The sequence below is a fragment of the Erythrolamprus reginae genome, chromosome 1, assembly GCF_031021105.1.
Source record: "Erythrolamprus reginae isolate rEryReg1 chromosome 1, rEryReg1.hap1, whole genome shotgun sequence".
Lineage (NCBI taxonomy): Eukaryota > Metazoa > Chordata > Lepidosauria > Squamata > Dipsadidae > Erythrolamprus > Erythrolamprus reginae.
Window position 1 is genome coordinate 91792898 of NC_091950.1, and position 21155 is coordinate 91814052.

Below are 21155 nucleotides of genomic sequence, written 5' to 3' on the forward strand. Positions count from 1 at the left end.
ATTCACTATTTTTAGTTCTGTAAGATTGCCTCTAACAACACTCTGATAATATTAGGCCAAGCCTTAAAATTTGTGGAAGAATTTAACTACCTTGCTGGCATCATGGAAACAGATAGGAGAACTGGAGCACATGTGAAATATTGAATAGGTAAAGCAACTGCTGTCTTCCAACAAATGTGGTCAATATGGACCATGTCGGCTATACACATAGCAATCAAGATCAAATTATTTAAAGCCATTCTCATACCGACTACCATCTATTCCAGTGAGACTTGGAAATCTATAAGAAATCTATAAGGCCTTCTGCCTCATATCTTTCAACGGTCAATAAGGGCCCACAGGACTGGCCTTCTCCAGGTCTCATGTGCCAAACAAAGTTGGCTGACGGGGCCACAGGAAAGGGCCTTCTTTGTGGTAGCTCTGACCCTTTGGAATCAGAGATCTGTACTATCCCCACCCTACCAGTCTTACAGAAAGCTGTTAAGACCTGGCTTTTGCATGGTTTTCAAGGTTTTTATGGATTTTGTGTCATTTGCTGTTTTTATCCTTGTCACATTTTATATTGTTTTCTAGTTGTGATTATTGTGGGCCGTCCAGAGTCCTGCTGGAGTTGGGCGGCATATAAATATCAAAAAATAAATAAATAAAGTAAATTATTCATAAGATCAAAGGCTTTTAAAACAATATTGTCTGAAAAGTATTCTTTCTATCTCAAAATAGGACCATGTCACAAATGAGGAAATTCTACAAAGAAGTAATTCCTGAAGACTCTCTGACATAGTGACCAGAATGATCTGGCGCCAAAAATTTCAGGAAGATTTGAAAAACATCAATTTGAAATGGAACAATGTAGAGACTATAGAACGGACTGAAAATTGTGGAGTGATCTTGTAGCCTAATGTGCTAAGCAAAGGATGTGATGATGGGAAAGATTGCCTCTGAGAGTCAGGATAGGACTAATATGTGTTTTTAAAAATAAAACACCAATAGGTGTGCCTTTGTAGCAGGCATGTTTCCTATTAAATATATATTAATAATAATAATAATAATAATAATAATAATAATAATAATAATAATAATAATATAATCCGAGGGAAAACTCAGTAAGGCAAAATAACCAAATATGGATGCTGTAATGGTCCTTAACTATGAGGATCAGTTGCAGGTCACTTCTAGAAGTGTTGTTATAACTTCAAATGGTTGTAAGTCTTATTTATTCATTCATTCATTCATTCATTCATTCATTCATTCATTCAATTTTTATGCCATCCTTCTACTTAAACTCAGGGCGGCTTACAACATGTTAGCAATACCACTTTTTAACAGAGCCAGCATATTGCCCACACAATCTGGGTCCTCATTTTACCCACCTCGGAAGGGTGGAAGGCTGAGTCAACCTTGAGCTGTTGATGAGATTTGAACTGCTGACCTACAGATCTACAGTCAGCTTCAGTGGCCTGCAGTACAGCACTCTACCTGCTGCGCCACCCCGGCTCATATCTCAGTGGTATAATACCTGACTTTTCAGCTGAATATGAGTCAGAAATGTGACCAAGTTGCCAAAAAAGCAGAAGTAATTCTAGGAACAGATTCTATTTCTAATAAATAAAGCTTAAAACTGCACTTTTGGGACATCCTAAATATATAACTGCACATCCTTAAAGCAGTCATGGCTTGCGTGACTATTTGCTGTGGGTGCTATCCCATCCCAGAAAATATACATTTAGTTTAGGGACTTGAACCAAGTGATGTTTGCATCTTCATATACACACCAAAGGATCTTTTTGCCTTTGAACCTGACACTGCAGGTACTGGTTTCATTATGTTCTGAATTGGTAAGATCTCACCCTTACTATTGTGTCCAATTTTGAGCACCAAATTTTAAGAAATATTCGGAGAAAAAAAGGGAGACAGGGAGATGGACAATAGGAAACTGGAAACTAGGTCTTCTCTGAGTCAATTTATTTCCTTTTGATGACTGACCATTCATAGAATATCCCAAACACCTTACCAGAGTTAAAACCAAGATTATAAACAACAATAAATATGGCCACATTATGAGATAAAAGCCACGCCAATTCACAAAAGACTATCTAGAATCATTGGTGGTCTTTCACAGAACATCCCAGTCTAGAACCGGGATGGGGTGGGGAGTCAAGTTTTCATGGCTTTCTTGAAGGATGGCTGGGTTGGACTTGTATGGACCTCAGAGGAGTGGCAATGAGATTAGGGACAGAGAATGGTTCTTGGGTCCCATAAAAGAACACTGTCTAATCATTAAGTGTTATAGTTTATGATTCTTGACAAATATATCTTGTCTTTTGTTGTGGTTAGCTCTGGCCCTGCTCCTGCCCCAAGGACTGTGGATGTGGGGGAGACATCCACATGCTGCAGGCCTGTTTCGCCCTCAGTGGAATCTGCTGATGAAGGCTCCTCTCACCAAGAAGACATGAGTGACAGGGAGGAGGAGAGTGGGGCAGACAGCTCAGAAGGAGATCAATTATCTAGCTCCTCCTTGGATTCAGAACAAGAGTTAATGATACAGCCACATGCATGCGGAGAGCGATGCATAGGCAACAACAACTGAGAGATTATTATCAAAGAAAATGAGGCCACCTGTGGTTGGATGGGGCTGTGGTGATTAGTCTGTGGGTTTGGCCATTTTGGAGGATTATCTGATCGTTGTGTTTCGTGACTGCTTTACTGACTTTGACTTTTTGTGTAGCTGATTTTCCCCCGGTTTGAAACTAAACCAGAGCAAAGTGTGTGTCACTTTGTGAAAGAAGAAGGACTGTGAATTGCCTCACAGCTGCAAGATAAGTATACAGAACTGATAAGGGACTTGTACAAATTACCAGTTTGTTTGGAGACGAGTGCTCTTTGCTATACCAAAAGAGGGCTTGGTTTAAGTGAATTTTCATTATAAAGAACATTGTTTTGAATTTTCAAACGTGTGTGTGTCTGAACTTTGTACCTGTGAATTTTTGGGAGGAGTCTACCAGAGAGCTCGACAGAACAGTCTTTTTATGTAAACTTGAGAGCATATACACCAAAGACAAATTCCTTGTGTGTCCAGTCACACTTGGCCAATAAAGAATTCTATTCTGTTCTATTCTCTGTTAGTTCTATGCAAGTATTTTTTTTAAATCGTTTTAAAGTGCCAAAATAATGGATTTGTTCCAGGAAGGACAATTCCAGTTAAATGTTAGGAAATACAACTTCACAATAAAAGGAGTCCAACAATGGAATTAATTACCAAGGAAGGAAATGAATTATCCTTCAATGCATGAAATCAGAAGCAAAACAACCACTGGTAATAAAGAATACATTTGCACTGGAATTAAACTTAGCATAAAGGACCCCTTCCAACTCAAAGATTCCACATATCTTTACTTGAAGAAGCAACACTATGTCTTGTTAGGAAGAAAAACTGGGCAGAATTGTAAGAAGAAGCAGCAGATAAACAAAGTATGAGGCTTCTCCTTCTCAGCCTTCTGCACAACAGGCAGAAACTTATAAAGGCCTCTATATTTTTATTTATGTACAGTATTTATTTCTTTATTAGATTTCTATGCCACCCTCCTCCTTAGTCTCAGGGCAGCTCACAACAAAAGTTAATACAAAACATGTAAGAAATCTAAATTAAAATACACTCTAAAAACCCTAATACTTAAAATTAATCAATCAAATTCCTCCCATCATGCACCATGCATTCAGTCATTGGCCGGGTCTAGATGCCAAGCTTGTCGGTAGAGATGAGTTTTTAAAACCTTGCCTACAAGGCTTTCAGTTTCCTGCAAAACTCATAGGAAAAACAATAAAAAATGGTAGGATATGTGTTCTGCCGGTGTGTCTCAACCGCCTGTAATTACAGGGTAATTAGTCCAGGACGACACACACCACACGATAAAAGGAAAACCCAAAAGTTTTTATAAACAGAAAAACAGAAACAGCTCCCTTTTTAAATGTCAAAGGGATTTTCTGGTACACACAAGGCACAGGTTAAATACAGTCCAATTGCTCACAGTCCACACACACAATCCTGAACAGCAAAAAACACGATCTTGACGAAACAATGAATCAGATAAACTGCCATGAGGCTAAAACACCAGGCTGCACTTTTATCTGTAGCACTAATTACAGCAGCCCCACCCAACCACAGGTGGCCACATTTTCTCTTGTAATAATCCTTCAGTTGTTATCTTCTATGCATCACTCTATGCATGCGTGGATGTGTCATTAATATGTTCAGAATCCAGGGATGATACAGATGACTGATTTCCTCCTGGGCTGTCTGCCAAACTCCCCTCTTCCCTGTCACTCACGCTTCCTTGGTCAGAGGAGGCTTCGTCGGCAGATTCCATCAGGAGCAAAACAGGCCTGCGGCATGTGGATGTCTCCCCCACATCCACCTCCACATTCCTTGGGGCAGGAGTTGGGCCAGAGCTAACCACAAGAGATATGGGGCAGTGTTTTACTAGCCACTATGCCATAGGGAATCTTGTTTTGATAATTTTGAGACGTGCACATTTTAGCAATAGCATTTAGACTTATATACCACTTTACAGTGCTTTACAGTCTTCTCTAAGCAGCTTACAGAGAGTCAGCATATTGCCCCCAACAATCTGGGTCCTCATTTTACTGACCTTGGAAGGATGGAAGGCTGAGTCAACTTGAGCCTACTGAGATTCGACCTGCCCAACTGCTGGCAGCCAGTGATCAGCAGAAGTAGACTGCAATACTGCACTCTAACCACTGCACCACTGAGGCTCAATTTTTGTGGTCACATTGTGTAAGGGTGGAATAGGATTTCTCATGTTCCATCATTGTGCTTTGAATATTCAGGTAGTATAATTATAATTATGTGCAAAGATTTATTGATTTCGCCCATTAATAGTGAGGCTAGAAATACAAAAGTAACATTCTCATCATCCTGATTCATTTTTATGTTGGAAAGAATTTCAAAAAAGAAACAAATTTTGAATTGTTACCTATGAGGATTTTTTTGATCCAAGTTCCTAATTTCATAGAAACATAGAAACATAGAAGACTGACGGCAGAAAAAGACCTCATGGTCCATCTAGTCTGCCCTTATACTATTTTATCTTAGGATGGATATATGTTTATCTCAGGCATGTTTATATTCAGTTACTAGGTTAGGTTAGGTTAGGTTTATTGGATTTATATGCCGCCCCTCTCCGCAAACTCGGGGCGGCTCACAACAATAATAAAAAACAGTACAGTACATAATACCAAATCCAATGCCCACCCATCTAGTTACAATTTAAAATTAATAATCTCATAAAAACAGTATATATAAAAAACAGGCGGATGGTGGATTTACCAACCATGTCTGCTGGAAGTTTGTTCCAAGGATCTACTACTCTTTCAGTAAAATAATATTTTCTCATGTTGCTTTTGATCTCTCCCCCAACTAACTTCAGATTGTGTCCCCTTGTTCTTGTGTTCACTTTCCTATTAAAAACACTTCCCTCCTGGACCTTATTTAACCCTTTAACATATTTAAATGTTTCGATCATGTCCCCCCTTTCTCTTCTGCCCTCCAGACTATACAGATTGAGTTCATTAAGTCTTTCCTGATACATTTTATGCTTAAGACCTTCCACCATTCTTTCCCTAGTTCTATGATATTTGGGTAAAAGTGAGACAATTAAAAAAAACAACAGGAAATTTTCAATGACTCAAAAAGCAGTCATAGAAGAACCGTTGCACTTACCTGAACGGTCTTCTCGCTGCACTGCAAGGAGAGTCCAACATGGGTTAATCTTCAGCCTTGCTGGAAGGGACTGAGTTAAAAATTAACATATTTTACTGGTCCAACCCCCATGCTGCCCTTCCTGGGTCAGTCTTATAATAAAACGAAGTCATAGTGATAGTAACCAAAGAACTTTATTAAACCAACTAAACTGGAATTAAACTCCAACTATGACAAACCTGTGACCCTGGGCCAACACAGCCGGGTGGGTTTGGACTCTCCTTGCAGTGCAGCGAGAAGACCGTTCAGGTAAGTGCAACGGTTCTTCTCCACTTGCACTGCTTCGGAGAGTCCAACATGGGATATACCCAAGCTGAACTATTAGGGGGGGGAAAGCTGGACCAGGGGCGCAGTATCGGTGCAAACTCTCTGCAGTACTCTGCGTCCAAAGGCCGCTTCAGCAGAAGCGAAAGTGTCCAATCTGTAGTGTCGAATGAATGTATTAGGTGCGGCCCAGGTTGCTGCACGGCAAATATCGTCGATCGGGGCCTGTGTTGTCCAGGCCGCCGATGTGGCCGCACTCCTCGTTGAGTGTGCTGTGATGCCTTGTGGTATTGGTGTAGACCCTGATTTGTAAGCGGTGATGATACAGGAGCGGATCCAGCAACTAATTGTCTTGGGTGACACTTTATTCCCCATAGATGCTGGAAAGTATGAGACGAATAGGGCTTCCGTTTTTCTAAAGGTGTTAGTCCGTCGTATATAAATTTTGATGGCTCTTCTAACATCTAACTTGTGCCATCTTAGTTCCAGTGGGTGAGACCCCTGGGTACAAAAGTCTGGTAACACAATGTCCTGAGATCTATGGAAAACCGTGTTCACTTTTGGTAAGAAGGAAGGATCTGGCCGGAGGACCACCTTGTTGGTGTGGAATGTGCATAAGTCCGGTCTTACTGATAAGGCTGAAAGCTCTGAGACCCTCCTTGCTGATGTGATTGCAGTAAGGAATGCCGTCTTCAGTGATAACAGCCGTAGCGGAATCTCCCTTAAGGGTTCAAAGGGAGGTCCCGTGAGGGCTTGCAAAACCAGGGGCAGATCCCATGTGGGAAAACGGTGTATAGTAGGAGGTCTGATGTTCGCTGCCCCTCTAATAAAGTCCCGAATCCACGGATGCTGGGAAATCGGAGTAGAAAAGTCCATCTTAAGTATGGTGGCAATTGCCGCCGTCTGTCTGCGGAGTGTATTTGGAGCTAATCCCCTGTCCAATCCTGCCTGCAAGAACTCCAGGATCTGGATTACTGATGGTAATTGAGGATCCTGATTGCGACCTCTGCAAAAGGAGCAGTAAGCCCTCCAGGTTGCCTGGTAAATTCGCGTCGTGGAGGGACGGCGCGCTGCTTGTATGGTGGTTATCACCTTGTCCGGGACCCGTTCCTTCCTTAATCTCTCCCCCTCAAGTGCCACACGGCAAGACTCCACCACTGGGGGTCTGGATGGCAAATTGACCCCTGCGTCAGTACCACCTTGTGGTGTGGTATGCGCCACGGGGGGGAAATTGAAAGGTCCATGAGATCCGCGAACCAAGGGCGTCTGGGCCAATGTGGGGCCACCAGAAGCAACTCTGCTTGTTCCTGTAGCAGTTTGTGTACGACCTTTGGTATGAGGCAGACAGGGGGGAATGCATACAGCAGTCCTTCCGGCCACGGGCAGGTTAGTGCATTGATCTGTTCCGCTCCTGGTGATGGGAACCTTGAGAAAAACCTTGGTAGGTGGCTGTTGTGGCATGTAGCAAATAGGTCCACCTCCGGAGTCCCGTATTTGTGCACGATGTCCAGGAATAGATCTGTGCTCAGACTCCACTCTGTCGGGTCTATGGTGGTCCGACTGAGCCAATCCGCCTGTATGTTTGAGATGCCGGATATGTGTTCCGCTCGTATGGATGCGAGATGCTGCTCTGCCCACCTGAACAGAGACTGGGATTCTCTCATCAGTAGACCTGATTTCGTGCCACCTTGATGATTGATGTGTGCCCTTGTCGCCACATTGTCTGTGAGTATCAGTACACTCCTGTCTTTCACCAGTCCTGAGAAGTGTCTGAGCGCCAGGTGAACCGCTCTGAGTTCCAAGTAATTGATATTGTGACATGCTAGTTCCTCCGGACTCCATAGACCCTGGGCCACTCCTACGTTGGAGTGAGCCCCCCAACCTGAAAGGCTCGCGTCCGTTGTTATGGTTACCTCTTGTTGTGCCAGGAACGGCGACCCCTGATGTAGGGCTGATGACTTCCACCATGGGAGTGATCGGTGTACCTCTGGCGATATCCTGACCAATCTGGAAGAGTGGCTGGTTCTGTTCTGTTGAAACGGGATGAGGAACCACTGTAGTGGTCTGGCATGAAGCCTGGCCCAGGGTACAATGTCTATGCAGGATATGAGGACTCCCAACAGTTGGGATAGGAATGCCAGAGTTGTTGTAGCGCTGTGTTGCAATTCTGAGATCAACGCTCTGACCTTGTCCTGACGGTCCGATGACAGGAAGACCCTGCCGGCCATGGTGTCTATATTGGTGCCCAGGTGTGGTAAGTACCTGGTTGGTATGAGGTGACTCTTTTGGTAATTGATAGAGAACCCCATACTTTCCAAGGTGTCCATAGTCTCTGTCAGATCCTGATGTGCACGACTGGGGCTGCTGGACAATATGATGATATCGTCCAAATACGCCATCAGGCGTAGAGGACGTGTCCTGAGCTGTGCGGTGAGTATGTCCAATAATTTTGTAAATGTCCTGGGCGCTGACGATAGGCCAAATGGCATGGCCCTGTACTGAAAATGATGGTTTTCGAAACAAAACCGGAGGAATTTCCTGTAATCCGGATGCACTGGGACATGTAGGTATGCCTCTTTGAGGTCTATTGACGTCAACCAGTCCTGTTGACGTATTGCCGCTAGTATGGTCCTTAGCGAGTGCATTTTGAACCTGCGGTATTTTATGTATAGGTTCAACTGCCTCAGGTTGAGAATGAGGCGGCAACCTCCCGAGGTCTTGGGTACTATGAACACGATGGAATAATACCCTTGCCCCTGCTGGTGCGGTGGAACCGTCTCGATGGCACCGATTTGAAATAGATGATGAATCTCTTGGTAAAGGAGGTTGCGCTTGTGATTGTTGGAGAGTACTGGGCACTCCAAAAATCTGTTTGGAGGTTTTTGGGTAAACTCCAGGGTGAGTCCCTGAGCTATAGTATTTAGAGCCCAAGTGTCTGTGGATATAGACGCCCAGGAGGCGGTGAAATGCTGCAGCCGTCCTCCTATGGGGAGTGTCTTGGTAAAGTCATTTGTTCCTTCTAAAACCTCCCCTGTTGGAACCTCTATAGGCCTTCCTTGTTTGTTGGAACTGCCTGTTCCTGTCCCCGAAGGTACTCCTGTCTCCTCTGTAGGACGGTTGGGAGAAAGACCCCTGGGTATATGATCTTCCAGCCTGGGGTACAGTGGAGGAAGATTCAGCCCGAAAGGGCTGGCGTCTAAAATACGGGGCAGTGCGTCTTTCCTGCCGTCTGTAGGTTCTGGGCATGATTTTTTTCTTGTCCTTGTCCTCCACGAGGACCTTGTCAAGAGATTCTCCGAACAATTTTGATCCATCAAATGGGGCCGAGGCTAAACGTCCCTTGGACTTGGCGTCAGCCTGCCAGGTCCGGAGCCAGAGTAAGCGACGGGATGATTGATTTGCTGCTAGGGCTCGTGAGGAGAAACGAGATGCTGACAAAGTGGCATCCGCCGAAAATTCTGCAGCAGCTAGCAGCTTGTTAAGATCTTGTCTTAGTCGGCCCTCCTCAGGTCCCAGCTTCGAAAGCATTTCCTGGAGCCAAAGGACTGAGGCCCTATTAAAAAATGACGCTGCTGAAGCTGCTTTAAGAGCCCATGCCGTCATCTGATGAGCCTTTTTATTTATTCCTTCCGCCCTCCGGTCCTCCGGCTTTAGGCCATCCGCCACGTCGGAGGGAACTAGTGCATTAGATACTAGGGCTGCAATTGGAGCATCCACCGATGGAAATTCCAGCAAATTTTCCAGTTCTGGCTCAAATGCGTAAAATTTACGCTCAGAAGCTGTTGGGCCTAGAGCGGCTGCTGGATATTGCCAGGGCCTCTTGACATTGTCCAAGAAAAGCTTAGGAACCGGAATAAGGTCAGCATCCCTTTGGAGCTCCGTGAGCACCCTTGAGGCCGGTTGAGGGACTGATGCTGCATCTGTGGGCTTCTCCGGGGTGCCCAAAGCAACAGCCATCTTTGCCTTATTCAGCAGTACACGAAATATAGAGGGCCTAAAGAGACCTGTATATGTTGGTGGTTCTGGGGGTGCTCCCTCATCCTCAGATAGGCCATCATCTGGCTCTGAGCCTTGTCCTCTAAATGCAGGATCTTCTAGAAAAGAATCATGAGCAGGGGACGGTGGAGCTGGGGCTGCCCAGATATTCCTCTGTAGAGAAGGAGGAGGAGGAGGATGTGGAGAGGCAGGGGGTGCACTTGCTTGTTGTACACCAGTTACTATGCCATGCGAATATGCTGAAGCTATCATATCTTGCAAGGCAGGTGGTAAGCGTTGCCAGGTATCTGGTGAGGATCTGAGTCCTGCAGCTGTTGGGGTAAACGTGGCTGTAGGTTGTGGTGCCGTGTGCCATGCGGGAGAAGCGGAAGATGGCCTGGTAACCTCAGGTCTTATTGATTCCGCCACCTGGGATGGGCCCCCAAACCTATCTGGTGACCAGTCTTTGTCTGTGGCCAACCCAATTCCCTCAGGAAGTCTTGGGGGGGGGGGTCCCGGTTATTATGTCCCCAGTCTGACCTGGCATCGATGACAAAGCTGCATTGCTCTGTTTCTGAGCCTCTAATTGCTCTTTCAATGCCTTAATCCGACGCTCGGCCTCTCTTAAGCCAGATGAGGACTGAGAGGTCTTCGATTTTGCCTTAGAGGAGTGTGTTTTCTCCTTGGCCTTTACAGTTGGGGGCTCTGTTGACCCCTGCTGTGGCAGATCAGCCATTGGGAATGAATTTGAGCCTCCGATAATGCAAAGTGCAGAGAAAACTTTTTTTGCTGCGTAACAAGTTTTAACCGAGCAAAAAGATGGCCACCGCCAGTAGAGGGCAGCCTTTTCCTGTGAAGGAAAGGATATCCGCTTCCTGCCTCTCTAGGGATGAGTCAGGCTCTCCTTTAGTCCTCCGACTCTGGTGGGCGGAAGTCGACCTCTGTGGGTCTGCCCCAATATGGCGGCCTCCTGTAAAGCGCGCCATGGCTCCAATGGCCGCGCCCTTAAATTGGCCGTTTCAAACGGCAACGGGGATCGGCTGAATGCTCCGTTTCTGGGCGGCGTTTTTGGCGGGAGTTTTGAAATCTCCGCTTTTGCCCTGGCCAATATTGCGAGGAAATCGCATCCTCAGGGGTATGGCCGCGCAGGCCAGGGACCTCCGTTGCTGGCGAGTTGTGGCGGGAAATTCGAATATCCTCTTCCTTGTCTTGAAAAATCGCTCCAAAAGACGGTATGGCCGCGCAGGCCAGGGACCTCTTTCGCTGGCGACACCCGGTCTCGGGAGCTGTACCCACGCAGGGAAGAGGCTCCGACCTGGGAAGACTTTTTAAGGGCAATGCTCCACAGAGCAGGGGCCCAATCCCGCCGAGGTGAGCTGCTCCATGAATCTGAAAAACAGAAAGAGAAAAAGAAATTATTAGTAATAAGACATATTCTTTAATAAAACCATTAAAAGTACTAAAAACATCAATAAAAAACCACTCCTAGACTCCAAGAGTCCTAGGAGAAAAACTCATGTGTCCCTTCACTATGACTGAGTTTTTTTAGACTGACCCAGGAAGGGCAGCATGGGGGTTGGACCAGTAAAATATGTTAATTTTTAACTCAGTCCCTTCCAGCAAGGCTGAAGATTAACCCATGTTGGACTCTCCGAAGCAGTGCAAGTGGAGAACATATTCTTCTCATCGGTTATTCCCTATCTACAGATTGATTTATGAACAAAAGAAAAGCAATCTAAACAGGATGTTACACATTAATTGCTTTTTATTGTTTCAGTTCAGACATATTTAAAATACGCAGTAATTTTCATCTTGCAAGTAGAAAGCTTAGGAATATGATTACACTGCCCTTTTTATTCTTCTTTATTCTCATGTTTTGGATTTTTTAAAAATGCAGTAATGCACTGAGATAGAAGATTTTTCAGATGTCATGTGTGCTGTATCCAACCTTCATTAATCATAGTGGGGATGAATAATCTTTGTTTGGGCAAATGCTAGATTTATATGTTCTAGGATCAGTACAGATAGCTACATCTGGAACTATAATTATTTACAAAAGCCTGGCACTGCTTTTTAATGCTTTGAATTTCCATTGCCCATTCAGTGCAGAAAAATAACTGATCAAATTCTACATTTTTACCCTGAAGATTCTACTTTTCAGATGAAAATAAACCTGATCAAAGGCTATTCTTCTATAATTTATTTACTGAATTTACATTCCACTTTTCCACCAAAGCATGGCCTCAAAGTGACTGGTAATCATTTACAGAGATATATGCTTTATTGTCTGCCAACATTTTGATTCTTTCTCATCTGCAGATATTGTTTTGAATACCAATAATTAGTAACTCTACATTGGCTGATATTTTTTTACAACTTTTCTCTATGGTTGGCAGTGATGTGGAAGTTCTTTCTTGTCTGAATAACTGCATTCATCCCCAGAAGCCTGTGAAAGTTAGCACTACAGTGGTACCTCTACCTAAGAACGCCTCTACTTATGAAATTTTCTAGATAAGAAACGGATGTTCAAGATTTTTTTGCCTCTTCTCAAGAACCATTTTCCACTTACAAACCTGAGCCTCTGAAACTGTAACCGGAAAAGACAGGGAGAAGCTTCTGTGGGGCCTCTCTAGGAATCTCCTGGGAGGAAATAGGGCCGGAAAAGGCAGGGAGAAGCCTCTGTGGGGCCTCTGTAGGAATCTCCTGGGAGGAAACAGGGCCTTCACCCTCCCTGTGGTTTCCCCAATCGCATACATTATTTGCTTTTACATTGATTCCTATGGGGAAAATTGCTTCTTTTTACAAACTTTTCTACTTAACCTTGGTCACGGAACGAAATAATAATAGTAATAGTAATAGTAATAATAATAATAATAATAATAATAATTTATTAGATTTGTATACCGCCCCTCTCCGAAAAATCAGGGCGGCTTAAGTTATGAATTAAGTTCGTAAGTAGAGGTATCACTGTATTCTAGGTAGGCCAAAAGCTTTTTTGGTGTGTGTCTAGGATTTGGCTCAGTCATTACATGATTTCCAAGTTGTTATAAAATACCTCTTTGGACATCAGAACATTTCTGTAAGAAGAAAAGGAAGAGCAAACCACTTTGGTACCATTGATAACAAAATGCAGAGGTGTTTCTATGAAGTCATTAAAAAGAACGCTCAACTTGACAGAGGGAGTCTATTTCTAAAATAAGCAAAACAATGATTAAAAATATACCCAATCATACTACTAGCTCAAGAATTCTGGGAGTTGAAGTCCACATGTTATAGAAGAGCCAACTTTGCCTACCCCTGGTCTAGGCAACTGTTCAGACGAAAGGCAAGTTAGCCTGCAGCTGGATAGTGGGCTGGGCAAAAGACTCAGAAGACGCCCTCCTTGATTTCTAGGGGTAATGAGAGGAGACTTGTACTTTTAGATTTGCAAAATTCTGTTAATGTAACGTTGTAATAAAGTAGAATTAGCTGATCTGGTCATGTCTCCAGTCTGGACTACTTAATGAGGCTGAGATGACTGGGACTTTTCTAAAGAGTGTTTGGGCTACCTGTAGATCAGTGGTTCTCAACCTGGGGGTCAGGACCCCTTTGGGAGTCAAACGACTGTTTCACAGAAGTCACCTAAGATCATGTGAGAAGACAAATTTCCCATGGTGTTAGGAACTAAAGCTTCTATTCTGGCACCTTGGAACATATTTTTACAATCCGACCAATCAGGCATTTACAGAGGGGATGTCCCTCTGACCTTCCTGCCAATCAGCTTAAAGTTCTATTGGGAGAATTGGCACAAGGCTTATAGTTGGGGGGTCACCACAATATGAGGGGTCAGTGGTTCTCAACCTTAGAAAGGTTGAGAACCACTGCTAGAGGAACACTAAGCACATTGATTCAAATAAAAGCCAATGCAGTTGCCACCCAGAGTCACTGGTTGGAGATAGGCATCCACACAAATAAAATTATTTTTAAATAAATATATAGATTTGCTCGCATTTACCTTTTGCCATGGTTTTCAACAAGCCCAGAAAGGTCTTAAGAATGATCCTCAATTTTTATTCCGGAAACTCAAGACCTGTCTGAAATGAAATACAGTGTATTGCTTCTTTCTTTGCTGATTGTCCTTTTCCTGACATTTTCTTTTATTGCTACTTTCTCTGTTCAGTAAATGTTTGTTTGGCTTCCCTTCTCTATATAGGCCTTGGCTTGTTATTGTCGGATTATTAATGAGTTCATATATGTGCTTGCTACCCACCAAAGGACAGAGTCTGATTGATGGCCTGGTTATTCTAGTTTGTTTAGTAAAGGAAGGTATTAAAGTCTTTTCAGCAAAGTCGTAGTTATTTTAAGATGACAAAACATAAGAATTTACATAAATACTCAGGTTTTGTGTGTGTGCGTGCGTGCGTGCATGTGTGTATGCTTTTTATCTTTTTTGTTTGTAATAATGCAAAATTATTTGGAGTTTGAAAGCCAGGTCAATGTACTGTTCACCTGTGCTAAAATGTGTTTTGCATGCTCTCCATTTTCTTCAGGATTAATGAAGAACAGAGGCTACAATGCTATCAAAGTTGTGGGTCTATTTGCTTTCTTTGGCATGAGTAACCCGGATGCAATAAAATGATTTGGGAAACTGTAAACTGGGGTCGGGAAAAACTACTGGCCTAGACCAGGGATAGGCAAAGGTGGCTCTTCTATGTCTTGTGGACTTCAGCTCCCAGAATTCCCGAGCTAGCATGATTGGTTTAGGAATTCTGGGATTTGAAGTCCAAAAGTCATAGAAGAGCCACCTTTGCCTACACCTGGCCTAGACAGACGCTGGCAGTTAGTGCAACAGCCAAAGTTAGCTCCTTTCAATACTGAGCTATCTCTAGAGGTGGTTTCTCCTGGTTCACCCAAAACCGGTAGCGACGACATTATGGTGTCACGGATCCAGTTTGGTTGGTGCCAGTCTGTGGGCACTGCCATCTTTTTTTTAAAAAAAAATTATTTTGATTTTCCTTCTGAGCATCTGCAGAAGCCAGGTTTCTGGCACTGTGCATGCGGTTGCCATCTTGTTTTTGACTCCCCCCCCTCCGATTTTTCAGCACTGTCCAGGTGCGCGTACACAATGAGTACACCCATGAGGCACAACTACGTGGCGTGGGAGGGAACGAACTGGTAGTGAGATAAGTTAGAACCCACCCCTGGATATCTCCCTCTCTCCCCTATAAAACTCTCAAAATAGCTTTGCTACATTTACAAATACCACATCCCCAAACTTCAAATTTGTGTAGGATACTTTCCAAAAAGAAAATTATTTCAAACTCAAACTGAATCCTCCAAGCGAGCTGAATTTCTGGTCGGTATTGCATAGCATCCTAATCTCACCCCTCCCCTCTAAAGAAAAATAAAAGTGAAATACAAGTTTTTGGGCAGTTTTTAAAAACCACAAGCCTTCCTCTGTATGTGTGTTCCCTTGCTTTATGACAGAAAATTTGCAGATACTTGAAACACCATGTTTGGTGATTCTAGCAGCCAAAGGAAGGACATAAAACATGGAATGAAAGAGGAGAAGTATGAGTCAACCTCTATATTCTCCAAAATTCTTGCTATATGAGGAAAACCTTTATCTTCTTGAGATATAAAAAATGTTGAAACACAGCTTATTGAAAATTCTGCAACACTCAAGTGATAAGTATTTAATCAATTTAATTTGTTTGAATAAGGATTCCTCTCTTTCCAGAGCTATTTCTATTTATTGTAGTTGGACATTTGTGCATTTTAGAAAATCTTTTAAGATTTGAACAGATAAATGGGGGCATGGGGGGCTGTGAGTATTGAGAGCTAACTCCAGCCAATGTTATGAGTGGCTAGACCCAGCTGGACGAATGTGGATGAGTGTGTTTTAGGATGAATGTGGATGAGTGTGTTTTAGGATAAATGGTTTTTTTTAGATTTTTTTAGTATTAGTATTAATATTAATAATATTAATAATTAATATTAGAGTTCTTATACACTTTGTATTGCATTTATTATGTTGTATGCCACCCTGAGTCGGTTGAGAAAGGTGGCATAAAAATATAAATAAATAAATAAATAAATAAATAATTGTTGGGGGGTTGAGAAATTTGGGGGAAAAATGAAAGAGGATTGTCATATAACTAATAGTTCTGTATGCAGGAAAGCCTACAGTAGATGTCATAGGTTACCCAAGCAAGCATTTGCTTCCAATCTCAGGAAAGGCAATGATAGAAACACCAAGCCTTGACTTTTCCCCTTCTTTTTAGGAGCCTAAGATATTTATTTGTTTGTTACTATTCGTTAAATGTACACTGCTCAAAAAAATAAATAAAGGGAACACTTTAAAAAAGGGAATATACAGTGATACTTCATCTTATGAACCCATTTTCGAAATACAAACCCGGGGTTTAAGATTTTTTTGCCTCTTCTTCCGAACTACTTTCACCTTACGAACCCAAGTGGCCGCCGTTGGGATGCCCCACCTCCAGACTTCCGTTGCCAGCTGAAGGCTCCCCTTGCTGGGAAACCCCATCTCCGGACTTCCGTTGCCAGCGAAGCGCCCGTTTTTGCGCTGCTGGGATTCCCCTGAGGCTCCCCTCCATGGGAAACCCACCTATGGACTTCTGTGTTTTTGAGATGCTGCAGGGGAATCCCAGCAGGGGAATCCCAGCAGGGGATCCCAGCAGCGCAAAAACGGGCACTTTGCTGGCAACGGAAGTCCGGAGGGGAGCCTCAGTGAAATTTCAGCATCGCAAAAACACGGAAGTCAAGAGGTGGGGTTTCAAGAAATCGCAGCAGTGCAAAAACGGGCGCTTCGGCTGGCAAAAGAAGTGAGTTTTGGGCTTGCACACATTAATCATTTTTCCATTGATTCCTATGGGAAACATTGTTTCGTCTTATGAACTTTTCAGATTACAAACCTCATCCCGGAACCAATTAAGTTAGTAAGACAAGGTATCACTGTAATTCCAAGTAAATCAAACTTCTGTGAAATTAAACTGTCCACTTAGGACAGCTGACTGATTGACAGTCAATTTCACATGCTGTTGTCCGTGTAGAATAGTTGTGCGAAGGAAATATTCAATGAGAATATTTCATTCAATGAAATATTGAATATGAAATATTCAATGAGAATATTTTATTTCATTCATTCAGAACTAGGATGTGTTATTTGAGTGTTCCCTTTATTTTTTTGAGCAGTATATTTGCCATCCATCTCACCTTAGGACTACTCAGGGAGGCTTACAACAATAAAACAGAAAAAGAATGATTTAAAAAATCTAAACATAAAAACAGCAAAGGAATAAAACAAAAACAAACAACAATGTGTGGGGATGGAGAAGTGGCGGATACGGGAAGATGTGAGGCTTCCATATTTTTACTTCCAGTGGGCAATTAAAACAAAACCAAAACTTCTGGAGAATTGAGGGGAGAAAGTTGCAGATGTAAGTCTAAGGTTCTGTTTTTCTTTCTAAAGTGCTGCTATGTCCCTGTGAGCTTGTGGCTTCCTGCATCCTGCTACAGTATTTAAAGAGATCCTTTCTATGATATCTCGAGGCAAATATCCAGTACTAACAGGAGGCCTTTTGTTCTCCTCATTTTTCAAGTGGACTTTAACCCAGTTACTATAGAGTGAGTCACTGTATAAACAGCTAAAACAAAAACTCTCCTGTTTGGTGCTCTCTCTGCTCCCACTGGACAGGTCAGGGACACGTTAAGCCTGACCTGCTTTGTCCCTTGGGAACAGTAACTAGGGACAGCATAGCATCGCCGAAACCGCAAGAAACACACTTAACGTGGCTCTTCAGTAGGAATGAAACAAACAGGCAGACAGACAAATCATCCTTTTGAACTTCTTAAAACTCACTGTTAATATTCCTAACTAGGTTTATCAAGAAGAGTGAAATGAATCAAAGGAAATTGCACAGTATCGAGAAACCGTGGAAAAAAGGGTCCATATTGGAAAAACTTCCCTAGCACATGTGGCAATAGATCTGTTGCATAAATGTCATCTGAAATTAAATCCAGCATTAGAAAACTGAGCTTTATTGCTAGGGGGAAACGTGCTAGTTTAGACTGGATATTGCTTGGGAAAATTAGAAATGGAAGGGAAACATAGAAACATAGAAGTCTGACGGCAGAAAAAGACCTCATGATCCATCTAGTCTGCCCTTATACTATTTCCTGTATTTTTATCTTAGGATGGATATATGTTTATCCCAGGCATGTTTAAATTCAGTTACTGTGGATTTACCAACCACGTCTGCTGGAAGTTTGTTCCAAGGATCTACTACTCTTTCAGTAAAATAATATTTTATCATGTTGCTTTTGATCTTTCCCCAAACTAACTTCAGATTGTGTCCCCTTGTTCTTGTGTTCACTTTCCTATTAAAAGCCTCAGGGGAATCCCAGCAGCGCAAAAACGGACGCTTCGGCTGGCAAAAGGGGTGAGTTTTGGGCTTCCACGCATTAATCGCTTTTCCATTGATTCCTATGGGAAACATTGTTTCGTCTTACAAACTTTTCACCTTACAAACCTCGTCCCGGAACCAATTAAGTTCGTAAGATGAGGTATCACTGTATTTACAAATTTACAAATACAAAAATCTGCTACAGTACTTCCCCCCCCCCAATTTATGCATACCTTGAAGCTGTTCATTTTCCCTCTCAAGCATAATTAATTTGGTTCTGATACATTAATTTCAGTTCCACCTTCCTTATTCCATCAACAAAATCTATCATCATTCACTTAAATACAGTAGTCTGGATCCTCAACCAACAGCTTCGTATCATCCACAGACAAAAGTGCATGCATAGTTCTTTTGCCAACCATTTTCTTTAACATTGCCATAAGCAATCCACAGAGATTTATCCATAATTAAACAATCCAAGGATATGACACACATGCATATCTTAGTCCCTACTCAGTGTTGAACTATTTGCTTAGTTTTTCATTCATTTTCATGCATGGTTTATTTCCACTACATATTGCTATTAACCCTTTCGGCAACCAGTCTTCAACTATTCACACAAAAAGTTCCTTATACAAAGCTTTATTAGCTTTAACGTAACTTTAATAAATATCCAATAGAAATTATTTCTTCCATTCATACACTTCTTGGAGACCTGCTGAAGAGCAAAATATTTATTCAGTGTGTTCTTTCTTGCTCATTTAAACAGATAAGTTCCCAGGCACATTTAATAGACTAACCACACTGCGGTTGGAGGAGAAAACTGGTGTTGGTTAGGACAAGGTAAAGGAAAGCCAAACCAAACCAAACTATTCCTCTCCCAAATCATTTCCCCAGGGAATTAAGAAACAATAAAACACTGCCAGCTTAGCTATAAAACAATTAGAAGCCCAAGGAATATTGATAAACCTGGGAGAATAGACAAAAAAGAGAGCAAAGGCCCTTGAAAGTAAGACCAGGAAAAATAAATCTATTAAGTATAGTATAATATAGTATATTAGTATAGAATAGTAAAAATTTAGTAAGGAACTTTGTTCAGAAAATGAATAGATATACACTGCTCAAAAAAAATAAAGGGAACAACACAATATAACTCCATGTAAATCAAACTTCTGTGAAATCAAACTGTCCACTTAGGAAGCAACACTGATTGGCAATCAATTTCATTTTGTTGTCAGAACCTTCAACTTTGTACAGAACAAAGTATTCAATGAGAATATTTCATTCATTCAGATCTAGGATGTGTTATTTGAATGTTCCCTTTAAATATACAGTAGTAGATATAGTATTATAGTATATAGTAGATAGATATAGTATTATATCTATCTATTTCCAGGACTGCCTGGATAAGTCCCTGCAGTTTTCTTGGCAAGTTTCTTTTTTCGGAAGTGGCCTGCAATTTTCTTTATATAGCCAAAAAAAGTTCCTGGCCCAAAATCACCCAATTGTTTTGTGCTAAGACAGAACTAGAAGGCATGATGTCTATTTAGAAACTACACCCTCTCTCTCCCTCTTTTTCTAACTCTCATTGTGTTTTTCTCTGTTTGTATTTTCAAGTTGGAGCAAATGGTGCATGAAATCTGGGATCCATTACAACTATGGAATTGAAATTTCCATAATGTTCGGACCAGCTTTATTTGCAAAGTTGTGGGTATTCACAAAATATAGAAACATAGAAGATTGACGGCAGAAAAAGACCTCATGGTCCATCTAGTCTGCCCTTGTACTATTTCCTGTATTTTATCTTAGGATTGAATATATCTTTATCCCAGGCATGTTTAAATTCAGTTATTGTGGATTTACCAACCACGTCTGCTGGAAGTTTGTTCCAAGCATCTACTGCTCTTTTAGTAAAATAATATTTTCTCACATTGCTTCTGATCTTTCCTCCAACTAACCTCAGATTGTACCCCCTTGTTCTTGTGTTCACTTTCCTATTAAAAACACTTTCCTCCTGAACCTTATTTAACCCTTTAACATATTTAAATGTTTCAATCATGTCCCCCCTTTTCCTTCTGTCCTCCAGACTATACAGATTGAGTTCATTGAGTTCTATCAGTTCTTTCCTGATAGGTTTTATGCATAAGACCTTCCATCATTCTTGTAACCCGTCTTTGGACCCGTTCAACTTTGTCAATATTTTTTTGTAGGTGAGGTCTCCAGAACTGAACATAGTACAGTAATACCTTGTATTACGAACTTAATTGGTTCCCGGAGGAGGTTTGTAAGGCGAAAAGTTCGTAAGACGAAACAATGTTTCCTATAGGAAACAATGTAAAGTCAATTAATGCATGCAAGAAAACCCCCCTGCAAAAATGGCGCTCTGCTGGATGCTGCCGCCCGGCTGTCGCCTTTTGAAACAGGCGGGGGGCTTCTCGGTGTTCTCCTGAACGCCAAACCCGGAAGTTCGGCAAAAGTTTGGGTTCAGCGTTCAGGTTCGGGCGGACGCCGAGAAGCCCCCTGGCTGTTTCAAAAGGCAACATCCGGGCGGCGGGGCTTCTCGGCGGCCTCCTGAATGCCGAACCTGGAAGTTTGGCAAAAGTTCGGGTTTGGCGTTCGGGTTTGGGAGGATGCCGAGAAGCCCCCCGGCTGTTTCAAAGGCGGGGCTTTTCGGCGGCCACCCGAACCCGAACTTTTGCCGAACTTCCAGGTTCAGCGTTCGGGCAGTGGGT

General features: G+C 42.5%; 1 protein-coding gene across 11 annotated transcripts in view; it reads right to left on the reverse strand.

Moving 5' to 3' along the window:
• The window catches only part of RAD51B (RAD51 paralog B), a 465772-nt gene that overhangs the window by 122652 nt on the left and 321965 nt on the right, over positions 1 to 21155 (reverse strand). The window contains exon 12 of one of the 11 annotated variants that reach the window (XR_011559703.1): positions 14010 to 14088. The exons of the other annotated variants lie outside the window; for them this stretch is intronic. The gene's annotated coding sequence lies outside the window, so the exon portion shown is untranslated. The remainder of the gene's footprint in view (positions 1 to 14009; positions 14089 to 21155) is intronic. 11 annotated transcript variants of the gene reach the window in all.